This window comes from Budorcas taxicolor, chromosome X (assembly GCF_023091745.1).
Source record: "Budorcas taxicolor isolate Tak-1 chromosome X, Takin1.1, whole genome shotgun sequence".
Classification (NCBI taxonomy): Eukaryota; Metazoa; Chordata; class Mammalia; order Artiodactyla; family Bovidae; genus Budorcas; species Budorcas taxicolor.
The window spans coordinates 122,585,606-122,599,412 of NC_068935.1; positions in this window are offsets into that span (position 1 = coordinate 122,585,606).

Genomic DNA, 13,807 nt, shown 5'->3' on the forward strand with positions numbered 1-13,807 from the left:
CGGGCTCCTGGATTTTATTTCTTGTGTAAGGGAATCTGATCTGTCATTCCTCTGGCTCCTGTGGGCCTTAAATTCACATAATCAACATATCACTGCCAGAGACTTAGTAAGAGCTGAGGCAATTTAAAGGTGAGTGGAGAATAATCATGTTCCCAAGCCAGATGCCTTCAGTTCTACAAAGAAATAAAAAGTCCATCTCAGGTTCCAAAAAGTAAGCCAAATTGCCCCAGTGAAAAAGACTTCCGTTCTCATCCCACGTGTGCCAGTAGCTATATTTTACATCCTGGGAGGGCTGGCCATTTGCAAAAGTTTAGAGAAGTGTTTCTCAAAATGTGGTCCGCAGACCCCTAGGGATTCCCAAGGCTATTTCTGAGGGTACTGGGGGTCAAAACTATTTCCATAATAATATTAAGATGTTATTTGCCTTTTCCACCATTTGACATTTGTGATGATGGTGCAAAAGTAATGTGGGATAAAACTGCTGGCTTCTTAGCACAAACCAAGGGAGTGACATTCAACTATACGAGTAGTCACTGTATTTTTTATTAAGAAAATACTAATTTCTCTTCAGAATGTACTTGCTGTGCGTTGTGTCCAACTCTTTGTGACCCCTTGGACTGTAGCCCACCAGGCCCCTCTGTCCACGGGGGCTCTCCAGGCAAGAATGCTGGAATGGGTTGCCAGGCCCTCCTTCAAGGGATCTTCCCAACCAAGGGATTGAACCTAGGTCTCCCACATTGCAGGCAGATTCTTTGCTTTCTGAGCCACCAGGGAAGCCCCAGAAGACTGGAGTAGGTAACTATCCCTTCTCCAGGGCAACTTTCTGACCCAGGAACAGAACCAGGGTCTCCTGCATCGCAGGTGGATTCCTTACCAGCTGAGCTACCAGGGAAGCCCAAGAATGTACTTGATGAAGCTCTAAAAATACTGATTTTACTAAATCTCAACCCTGAATCCACAACTTTTTCACATTTTGTGTGACAAAATGGAAAGTAAGTACACATAAAGTACTTAGAGGGCATATAAAGTACAGTGGCTGTCTCAAGGAAAAACATTCATGTCATCATTTGAGTTGGAAGGTGAACCCTCTGCCTTTTTTTTGTGAAACGTTACTTTCACTTGAAAGAACTGACAAACTATGACTATTCAAACTTGGGTATTTGGCAGACATTTTCTGAAAAATGAACAAAGTTAGCCTGTCACTTCAAGAATAACAACTGACAGGATTTGATGCCAATTAGAAAATTCAAACTTTTGAATAAAAATTAGAATTTTGAAAATTCTGTATCTGCCTCCATGATCCTGGCAGCTTCTCAGTACTAAAGATTTATCTGATGAGATCAGTGGTAATTAATAATGAATGTAATTTTTGAAACTGTATAATGAAATGTGTCAACACTTAGAAGTTCTGCATAACTCAGTGAGCCAATATTTTCCAAATGACCAATGGTTGAAATTACAAAATCATACATAATTAAAAGACCCACTTAAAATCAAAACAGCAGTGGATATGAGTATAACAGAGTATGAAAACTTCATTGCTGTTTCAGATTTCATATTGCAACTAACCTTTAAGAGACTGCCATTTGTTGAGTTTGGTTTTGTTTTAAAGAATATTCACAATTATCTGAAAGGCTATTCTAATACTCCTCCCTTTACCAACAATACATCTGTATGAACCTAGATTTTCTTCTTAAACTTCACCAAAACCAAACATCACAAAAGACTGAACTCAGAAAAAGGTATGAGAATACAGCTGCTTCTATTAAATTAGATATTGAAGAGATTTGCAAAAATTTAAAACAATGATACTCATCTACCGTTTTTTTCTTTTAGAAAATATATTTTTCATACAAATGTATAATTTATGTTAGTGTGTAATGGCTCATTATTATTATTATTTTTAAATGAAATAATATTTTATGCTTCTTGATATTTCACATAAACAAAAGCTCTTTACGGTCCTGAATGATATCTAAGAGGGTAAGGGAGTCCGGAAAATAAAATGTTTATTAACTGCTACTCTAGGTGATCTTTAATGCTCTTTTACCTTCCCTCTCAGAGACACTGCTTTCCCCACATTCATGCCCCTAAACTCAATCCCATCCAAATCAAATTGCCCAGAAGGTTCCAGAATTTCATTTTCAAAATTACCTGATGGTGACAAGAAGAAGGGAAAGAAAGATCAAGATCATTTAAATGCTAAGCATTGTGCCATGAACCTAATACATGGTATCTCATTTAATTCTCACAACAGCTCTGTAAGATAATGATAATGATATGACCAAATAGTGGGGCAATGGGACATAAGGGGAGTCAGTGTTATTGTGAGGGTCAGCAAAACCACATGGTCACTAAGAATTATCTATAGACAAAATAAATAAAAACATCTTACAAATACCACAGTAAATTTCAAATAAATGTGGGTGTTGCTATACCTAAAACTTCATTGTAAAGCATTATCAAATTCATGAAAGCTTTGATCATTGCTTTTTTAAAAATTTCAATGACTCATGACACAAATGTGAGAGAGAAAATAGTTTCTGACCATGAAAATGGAACAAAGCACTCCCTGCCTTTGAAAAACATTAAGAGTCACTGTACTGTAGCATTATAACTACACTGAATCCACAGAAAAACCACAACTTTCAGGACAATGCTACACTGTTTAGAGTGATAGCCTTACCACTAAAAAGCCCACTTTTGCCATCAAAGTATTTAAACCTCTAGACAGGGAAGTCAGTACACACAAATGAAAGGCCAACTAACAGCCCGGTACAGTACAGAGTTGGATGAGGAAAATAGATACAAAGTGCTGTAAGAATTCTGGAGACATAGAGAACTTCTGGCCAAGATGATTTTGGATGAACTAAGACTAGATCTTTAGGGACAGAATTTAAATGGGCACAGAAGACAGTGACTAGGGAAGCACATGGACAAAGACAGATGTAGAAAGCAGGTGTGCTCAAGGGCAATATAGTTGAATCAATCAAAGGTTCACATAAGGAAACTCATATAAAGGCTCATATACAGTTGGGAAAGGGAGTTTAGGACCAGATGTTGAAGGGTCTGGATGGGTTAATGGAATATAAACTTATCCCTCTAGGCCACTCAAAACCAACAAATAAAGATAAAAAATGAAAGGGAGCAGAGTGTAGTATAGATTGGCAAAATGGGACAGGAATCAGACAGTTCTGTGAGGAAGCATTCACAGTTCAGGATGAGATCATTCAGGTCTGAGTGACAAGCATGTGGGAGACCCTGAAAGACCAGAGTTTAGTGGCTAACTTAATGGGAGTAGGCGAAGAAGAGGAGGGGAAGGGAGACGTCCTCAGGTTTTCAAGCCCTAAAGACTATCATCTGATCCAATTAGGAAGGAACCACTTGGCCTGGGGCACATTGACTTCCTCAACATCCTCATATGTTTGGCCCTGGTCCACCAGAGGGGCTGAAGCCTGTGTTTAATAACATGGGGGAGTTTTGTCTTCATCTGCAAAGGTAATCAGAACAGCATCCTGAACTCATTACTAATCAATTCTTCAGCCTTTTGGGAGACACTTGCCCCTCCCCACCCTGTGACAGTAAGACTTGAATTTTAAGGCTGCAGCTGCCCACTCACTACCCCAGCCCACGTCCAGGCTACTCCCCTTACTGAGCAATTCTGCTGGACTTCCTCGGGGTTTTTAGACCAGCATGCCTTTGGACTTGGCCTGGCTTCTTGAGGATGCTACCTTGGATTGGAGGCCTTGATTTTGTACTGACATCTGGGCTTTGTGATCCATGACTCAACTGTACTCAGCTTTACACCACAGGTATGGGTAAGAAGCATCTGCCTCAACTTCCTCTGTTCTCCCACAGGCCCTCTTTAATTCTACTTTTTCCCCATCAGCTGGAGAGCAAGATCAACTGGGCTTTTTGCATAGCAGTAGGTTCAGTTCTGAAGAGTGCTTGGCAATAGTGAAAAGGAAGTGGATTGTAGAAATAAGGAGAAGGACAAGGAAAAAACTAAAGGCGAACAGTTTCAGCCTGGAGAAGGGGAGGGAGGGTGGCATAATGATGAGATAATCGTCCTCAGGTACAGAAAGGGCTCTGCTGGAGAAAAGAAACCTGGCTGTCCTCCCATCCAGCCAAGGACAGACCAAGGGCTTAGCCACAGCACAAGGGATTTACAGAAGATAAAAGAATTTCCTGGACAAATACGGAAATGGGTTTCAGAGGGGTTTTGTGTAATTACTTTCTCAGGAGGTGGCTAAAAATAGCATAGCTCCTCAGATAGCCAGAAGGTGAAGAGGTGGATGCGGACAAGCAGAAGGCGAACCTGGGTCCCTTCTTACCACCCCTTCCATAACTCCCCTTTCTTTTACTGTAGGAACAGAGATTCTGCACTCTCTCAGCCACCCATGGAAGAGCTGTGAACCTTTCTCCAAAGCAAACGCTCTTGGTCAATTCCTTATATTTTTAGAAAACAATCAGCAAGTAAAGCTATTGCCTCAGTGGTCACCAGAGCACTGTAGTGGTGATAAGTCCAAAAGCCATACAGGCAATTTCTGACTAAATGATATCATAGGCAGACTAAAAATTGTTTCTTTAACTAAAGGGTTGCATGGCTGGTTTTTAATTAGAATGGATTAATACAGTGTTCCCATTTATTAAAAACAAATCAAAACTGAAAGGAAGGAATTGCAATGAGGTAATTAAAATAAGGAAAATATCCTCCAGATCCTCTCCCACCCAAATATAATGCTTAAAAAGACAGGGAAAATTAAATAAAACTTTGTTACTCTTTATATACCTTTATAATCTCTGTGTTTAACATGTCAAGGGTATTACATAGTTATACAAGTTCCTGGTGTATATATTTTTATGTACATGTATATGTTTATTCACAAGTGTATACCTGGTTTTGTACCTATATAATCATATAAGCACATGCACAGATTGCTTTTTGTTTACAATAGTATATGACAATGTAGGTACCACATTTTTTGTGGTACCAACCTATACAGGTACCCCTTTTTTTTTTTTCTATTTCCAGAATGGTATTAACACAGAGGTCCTCAGATAAATAACCATCTCCTTCTCAACTGACTTACTTGGCAAAATCAAGAAGTTTGCCTGATAGTGCACAAAAAAACCTACGTGATTCTCCACTGAAAAAATATGAAATGTTTCACTGAGTCTTCATTCTAAGAAGCAATGATAAGTAACTGGTAAGCTTCCCCTTGTTTGTTGTGGCAACATCCTTTGACCTATGTAACTGTAGAAAGGTGTTAAAAGGGGAAAGAAAAGCAGGAAGAAGGCTGTATATGTTTCATCATTTATTGAATTAAAGGTTTTACCTTTTTATGTATGTAGCACTATGCCTCCATATTAATGACAAACCCATCAATTTACTGAGTCCCATCAGAACAATTCTGTCTCCTCAAGAGCTTTCATATCTGTCCCCATCTCTTCATCCCATGCCACCTCTCCCTTGGATTACTGTAATGGCCTCTCAACTAGTCCCCCAGGCTTCAGTGTTATTCTTCTCCAAGTGTTCTCCACACCATCACCAGTTTACTCTTCATTAAACAGAAATCGAATTGTGTCAATGGTCTGATTTAAATTGTTCAGTGGTTCCCAGATGCCTAGAGGATCAAGTCCAGACTCAGAAGTATAATCCTTTAAGGCCCTTCTCCATCTGGCCTCTGCCAAACTATCCTGCCTGACACTAACCCCTCCTGAGCCACTCTTCAAGCTCCAGCTCTAGCAAATAATTTCCAGCCTAACCCAACAGGTTTTCACCGCCACCCCACCCCCCGCCCAACATCTTCATGTTTTCCAGCAGCCTGGCCTTTCTGCCTGGAGCTCTCTCTTCTCTGCTTGTTCCTTTGGTTGTCTCCAATGGACGCTGTAAAACTCAGGTTCAACTTCATCTCTTCCAAGAGACTCTACGCTCAGTCTCGTCTCTTACATACATTCTTATGACAACGGCAGGATTACCCAACAGTACCAGAAAAGAAAGAGCTCAAAAAACAAGTAGAGAGGGCTTCCCTGGTGGCTCAGTGGTAAAGAAATCATGTGCCAGTGCAGAAGACACAGGTTTGATCCCTGATCCGAGAAAACCCCACATGCCACGGAGCAATTTAACCCATCCACCACAACTGCTGACCCTGTGCTAGAGAGCCTGGGAGCCCCAACTGCTGAAGCCCGCGTGCCTAGAGCCTGTGCTCCACAAGAGACGCCCCCACAGTGAGAAGCCCATGCACAACTAGACAGTAGCCCTGGCTCTCCACAACTAGAGATCAGCCTATGCAGAAATGAAGACCCACCGTGGCCAAAAATAAAGCAATAAAATTTAAAACTAATAAGCAAAGACTTTTGAAAGAATCTAATATTCATCAAAAAAAGCATCAAAGTAGTTATCATGGGGAGAAATCTGAACCAATGTGAACTTTCTTCTATTTATTTTACTGTTATTTTTAAAACTTTATAGTGAAGTATACATATATAAAAGTGTACAAATTGTTAATATAAATAGCTTCCAGATCAAGAAACCTAATATTACCAGTAGCTCAAAAGCTCCCTTGTGGGACCTTCCAGTCACTCAAATGGCAACCATTCCTGACTTCTAATAGCATAGATTAGTCTTGTGTATCTTTATGTTTCATATAAATAGAATCATAAAATTCAGCTTCTTTCATTCAATATAATGCTCATGGTAAACACTCATAATGTGTGTAGCTGTAGTTCCTTCATTGTTATTGTAGACTAATATTCAAGTATTTACTTACTCTACTGCTGATAGGCATCTGGGCAGCTTCCAGTTATGAACTGTTACAAAAGCGCTCCTCTGAACATCTTCTACAATGTCTTCTGGGTAACATATGTGTGCATTTCTGTTGGGTAAACATTAGGTTGAACAATATGAAATTGCCAGTATTTATTTAACCATTTTGACCTATTAAGATGGCAACTTATCACTACCTAGAAGTGGAATTGGTGAGTCATAGGTTACATGCATGTTTCGCTTTACAAGATACCGGCCTAATCATTTCCTGCAGTGGCCATACCAATTCATAATCTCATCAGCAGTATATAAGAGTTCCGTTTGTCTACATCCATTTTTATTTTAGCCATTCTGAAGGGAGGGGTATATAAATGAATTGCATTGCGGTTTCAACAGTTATTGAAGTTAAGCACCTTTTCATATATTTGTTGGCAGTTTAGATATCCTCTTCTGTGAACAAGTTCAAGTCATCTACCCAATTTTCTATTGAGTTGTCTGCCTTATTAATCTATTATTATTTAGATTTCACAGCTGACAGCATTGTAATTCTTTCATTGCTCAGCTCTAGAAATGTTCTTATCCAGTTCTATGCCCAAAGAATCCTGTGTTCACCTCTGTACTATGATATACTACACTGTTGAAACTGTTATTTACATATCTACTTTTCCTTATGAATTGTTAAGTAAGTTTTAAATCGCCAAATAATTGGGAGTTAGAGCTCTTATTCATCATTGTATTCCCACCCCTAGAATAATATCTAGCAAGTGGTTCAATAAATATTCCTTCGGTTAACGGATATGCATTTAACATGGTATTCTTCATAAATTCTTATTAAATATCTTTATACTCCTTTGTCTAAGTTTACTCCAGCAAGGAAAGCTATGTGAAATACAGCACTCTGCCCTTTCTCTACCACTTTACAAAAGAATAGCACTAGTTGAAAAAGCACAAAGACAAAGATGAGAGCAAAGCAATAGCACTTTTCTAGTTAATGACTACAAATAATAAGCAATAAAAATCTCATATAATTGAAAAGAAAAAAATCAAGATCTTAATAACTTAAAAGGGAAAAGGCATTGATGGGCAGGTAATTTACATCAAGAGAAGTAAAAAACCAAAGAGCTAATTAGTAAAATTAAACAACCAGTCACACTTAATATATTTAATAAAGTATTAGTAAAGTTGAAATTAATGACACCTAGAACTTATCAGGTTCTACAAAATGTAGCACCTTCTTACATTCTTCATTATGCTTGCTATTATAGTTACTGACTCACACATCCACTTCCCCAAGTATATCATAACTTTCTTATGGACAGGACCTTTTCCTGATCCAGTTCTGTTATAAAATGATGTATGTACCCTCATACAGACAACCTTGCTGAAAAGTAATTTGTCAGTAAATTTAAAACTTTACACATGTCCCCTTTGGTCAATAAATTCACTTGGAAGTATTTATTCTAATGGAAACAAGAGGACAGGAAAAAACTCTACACATTAAGCTATTTATCTCTGTTGTTTACAATAGGTCCAAATCAAATCAATAATAAAATTCTAACAATAAAGAAATGATTGAATAAACTGTCACAGGAACTCTAAAGATTATGCTGCCATTAAAATAAAAGATTATTAAACACCGTGAATGCATGCCAATACTATTAAATGAAAAAAAACAGCAAAACCCTATTATGCTCTAAGATTATACATATAATGGTACATGGATCCAGAGAGCAACATGGAAAATGACAAATCAAAAAGAAATAATTGGAAATTTAAAGGTTCTTGGATAAAAAGAGTTTATTAAATGCTGTTACCATGCATTCGTTCATTACCTCCCCAGCTGTTCTTCTAGACACAGCCACCAGAATGAGTGTCACAGCCTCCAACTGGTCTTCCTACTTCCTCCTTTGTCTAGGCTCAACACAGCCAGAATCATCCTGGAAATCACCAGTTAGATCTTGTCACTTTTCTGCTCAAAAGTTTCCAATGTCTTCCCATCTCACAGAGTGAAAACAAGTTCTTAAAATGGTCTATGTGGCCATCAACCATCTGAATGGTAGTTTGCATTCTGACGTCACCTTGTGCCTTGCTCTTCCTTGTCTCATTCTGTTCCAGCCACACTAGCCTCCTTGCTCTTCCACAACATCCTAGGGATACTTCAACCTGAACATGGGAAAGTTTTATTTTATGTCGAAGCCAATCCTATTTTTCTTAGCTATTTTATTATCACAAGTATGCATGAGCATTTGGTATTTTCCATTTCTCCTAAAGCCAAATACTTTAGTCTTTGGAGAATTCATTTGAGATGAAAAGAAACTATCTCTGTGCACCTTCCAGCGTTAACGGGAGAATGTTAGGGTGGATTTGTCATATATGGTCCAGAAGAAATTTTTACGTAACAACAGGGGCCAAGAAAGATGAGGAGGGGAAACAAAAGAACACTGGTAACTGTGGTTATATCTAAGGAGGTATAAGTTAGGTGCTCTTGCCTGGAAAATCCCATGGACGGAGGAGCCTGGTAGGCTACAGTCCATGGGGTCGCTAAGAGTCGGACACAACTGAGTGACTTCACTTTCACTTCTCACTTTCATGCATTGGAGAAGGAAATGGCAACCCACTCCAGTGTTCTTGCCTGGAGAATCCCAGGGACGAGGGAGCCTGGTGGGCTGCCGTCTATGGGGTCACACAGAGTCGGACACGACTGACGCTACTTAGCAGCAGCAGCAAGTTAGGTGAGGGGACGGACTCTAAAGCGAAAGGCCCTCACGTCAACAGGGTTCCATGGAAGACATGCAAAAGTATTTCAGGCAAAACAGTAAAGTCTCTGAGACTGAGAAGGTAGGGAAAAGCTTAGGAAATTGGAGAGACAAAAAGAAGTCCAGTGTAACTAGGAAAAAAGCGATGGAGACATAGCAATGGAAAAGGGGAGAGCTTGGTCATGCAGGGTCTTTAGGTCAGGGTAAGTTGTTAGGATTTATTGTAAATGCAATGGAAAGATCACTGAAGGGTTTTAAAACAAGAGAAATGACAATGCTGTTATCATACTATTGTTTGTGACCCCTGGGGCTAAAGTCACCAAAGTCTTGGATTAATCAAAACCCAGTAGGACAGCTAGCACTCTACCTCATGTGTTGTAAGCATATCTTAAATGACAGCTGATTTTTCTTCTTATTCTATAGTAATTATTAGTTCAAAAAAATCACCAATGGACCTGGGTGAGGAGGTACCTTCATTATTACTCGTGTTTGTAGGGTAGTTTTAATATGCTGAATGCTTTAAAATGGTTTTATTCAATGCTTATCATAAAATTAAGGCGCTCAGCTTTCAGTTCCTAAAAAACCATTTATGCTTAAAAAGGCTTTTGATTGATTTCCTCCCAACAATCTATGTGCACTAACTCAAACTCAATCTGCGCCAAAGCCTGTTGTGTGTGTGCATATAAGAGTTGAAATGTGAATCTCCAAGGACTGTGCTTGGCCCTTGTTGATAAGTAAAAGTTTCCTCCAGAGCTTTCGTGACAAATCCACCCTAGCATTCTCCTAGATGCACTCCCCAGAAACTCTGGAAGGTGGACAGAGACACATTCCTTTCATCTTAAATGAATTCTCCAAAGACTAAGTTATATGGCTTAAGGAGAAGTGGAAAATACCAAATGCTCATGCATGCTAATTTTATTAACATAACTAAGAAAAAATAAGATTGGCTTCTGCGTAAAATAAAACCTCCCGGTTTTTAATCCAGCAGTTTAAAGGAAGCTTTAGGCTCTTTAGTTACAGATATTGCTGGGTGAAGGCAATGATTCAATAGAACTGTATCTACAGCAGCATTTCTTTCCAAATAAATTTTTGTGACATTTTTCCATTGGAATACAAAATGGAGACTTCCAGTAACTCAGACATGGATCAACTTTCCCCCTCACAAAAAAAAGATACTAAAAGTATAAAAAAGGCCACATGAGCAAAAATAACAGACTCCCTCCTAGAAGCAAGCTGAAGTGGCCTGCAGACTACCAGAAGGCTTCCGGCCTTGGAAGCTGTAGGCAACAGTGAATGTCAGTGTGTGTGATGAGGTGACAAACAGGGTGGTGGCTGGAAAGTCTTAAACTTTCACAGGCCCTCAAGTACCCACAGGGCTGAACACAGGTAAACTGTGGAGGAGTCTAACAACTAAACTGGGACATCCCAGCCCAGAAATCTAGGACTTGAGGTCACCACAGCTATATGTTTGCCTAATGGAGCAAGTGGATAAGACTGGATTCAAAGCTGGCCCTGTTGCTTGTGAGCTAAATAATCATGGGCAAGTTATTCACCTCTTCAACCCTTGGTTCCCTTACCTATAAAATGGGGATAACAATAGGTGTCTGAGTTACCTTAATGATGAAATCAGGTAAGATACACAAAGCATTTAGTGGATGTCAGGCAGATGGTACATGTTCACTATATGATAGATAGCATACCCGAGAAGAGCAGCTCCTGGACAGCTTTCTGAGGGACTCAAGATGGAACGGTCATCAGGTACAAATACTTGTAAATTCATATCTCCTTCAGTTTTTTTCTAACAGGTGACTATGAAACACAGCCTGAAATCTTCCGTAATTCACAGGTCAAAGCAGGTTTGGAACACCATTCCAATTGCCTGGTAGAGCATTAGAGAATGAGCTCTGAAATCAGACAGAAACACCTTTATTCATTGTTCCTCCAGTTACTAAGGTAGTCTTGGCAAGACACACAGTTATTCCTCAGCTGTCAGGTGGAAACAGTAACCCATATTTGCAAGATTGTTGTGAGGATTGGCTATAAAGCATGCAAGACCCTAGTAGAGTACCTAGGACATGGCAGGTATCAAAAAATGTTAGCTGTTTTCATCATGATCATTTTTTAGGCAAAACAAAATCATTTACAAATGCCTGGTCAATCGTGGAGAAAATTTGCCCTGGGTTATTTTCTTCATTCATCAAATGTCACTGGGGTGGGAGGGTAGCATGGCTGTTACCAGGGAACGGAGTCCACTGACTTCTAAATCAGTTTGGAAATTGACAGAGTTCACTTCTAAATGATAAACTGTACTGTTCTTTTTGCTTAGGACATATGCAGACATTTCAGCCTAACTGCCAGCATAAATGCTACCTAATATTTTTGGTAGCTTTTACATTGTGGAAATCACTGCAGATGGTGACTGCAGCCATGAAATTAAAAGACGCTTACTCCTTGGAAGAAAAGTTATGACCAATCTAGATAGCATATTCAAGAACAGAGACATTACTTTGCCGACTAAGGTCCGTCTAGTCAAGGCTATGGTTTTTCCTGTGGTCATGTTTGGATGTGAGAGTTGGACTGTGAAGAAGGCTGAGCGCTGAAGAATTGATGCTTTTGAACTGTGGTGTTGGAGAAGACTCTTGAGAGTCCCTTGGACTGCGAGGAGATCCAACCAGTCCATTCTGAAGGAGATCAGCCCTGGGATTTCTTTGGAAGGAATGATGCTAAAGCTGAAACTCCAGTACTTTGGCCACCTCATGAGAAGAGTTGACTCATCGGAAAAGACTCTGATGCTGGGAGGGATTGGGGGCAGGAGGAGAAGGGGAAGACCGAGGATGAGATGGCTGGATGGCATCACGGACTCGATGGACGTGAGTCTGAGTGAACTCCGGGAGATGGCGTGCTGCGATTCATGGGGTCGCAAAGAGTCGGACACAACTGAGGGCCTGGACTGAACTAAACTGAACTGAACTTACATTGTGGATTTTAACTTAATCATTTAGTGCTTCTGTCTCTGTGAAGTTACATCTCAAGGCAGAATTAATTCGAATGGTACTTTTGTGGCTTGTACGTGGACGCTCACTTTGTTTCTTGGACTCTGAGCCTCACTTTCTCTTTTAAATGGAGAAAGCATAAAACATGAATATGAAGAAGAGCATTTTTCAGCTCTCATTGAGAGGATAACAGGCAGGAAGGCTGCTGCTGCTGCTGCTGCTGCTGCAAAGTCACTTCAGGTCGTGTCTGACTCTGTGTGACCCCATAGACGGCAGCCCACCAGGCTCCCCCATCCCTGGGATTCTCCAGGCAAGAACACTAGAGTGGGGTGCCATTTCCTTCTCCAATGCAAGAAAGTGAAAAGTGAAAGTGAAGTTGCTCAGTCATGTCTGACTCTTTGAGACCCCATGGACTGCAGCCAACCAGGCTTGTCCATCCATGGGGTTTTCCAGGCAAGGCTAGGGGCCCCCAAATGGAGGAAATAGGCTGCAAGTGTCAGACATTTTTTATCTCTCTCTTAAGCAGCAGGAGGAAACAAACTCAAAGTGTCAGATTTTTTTTCTCATTCGCTACACAAAATTAAAAGGAGGTTTCTTTTAAAATTCTGTGTTGCCATGAGGACAGCTGGTTCCACCGGAACTTTTTTAGACCTTGAGCTAACAAATGTGTTTATTTTATGGAAATGTTTTTCTTAAGCTATGTTAATGATCTATGTATTTACCTCAGACTGTCTTTCTTCAAGTCGCCTAAGATTCAGAACTGACTTGACAAACCAGTATGTTTTACTCAACAAACCAGTATGTTTTACTCATGCAAATGTTCTCTTAAGCTATGTTAATAAGACTAGGTATGTGCCTGGAAACCCACCTTTCTTCAAGATCCATGTTAATAGTTTTATGGCCCAGGATGACTCACCTTGTGCCAATGTTATCTCAAAATGCATGTTGTGGGTGAGGGGCCTCTCTGAGTTTTGAGACATTTCCTTTCTCTAATTAGCAGTCTGCTAGTAGGTATATAACTTCCTGCTAAAGACTAGCAGGGGTACACTCTTTCTGCCCCCTTCTAATGTCTATGTCAGAAGCTTTCTCTTTCTCTTTTATACTTTAATAAAACTTTGGGGCCTCTCTGAGTTTTGAGACATTTCCTTTCTCTAATTAGCAGTCTGCTAGTAGGTATATAACTTCCTGCTAAAGACTAGCAGGGGTACACTCTTTCTGCCCCCTTCTAATGTCTATGTCAGAAGCTTTCTCTTTCTCTTTTATACTTTAATAAAACTTTGTTATACAAA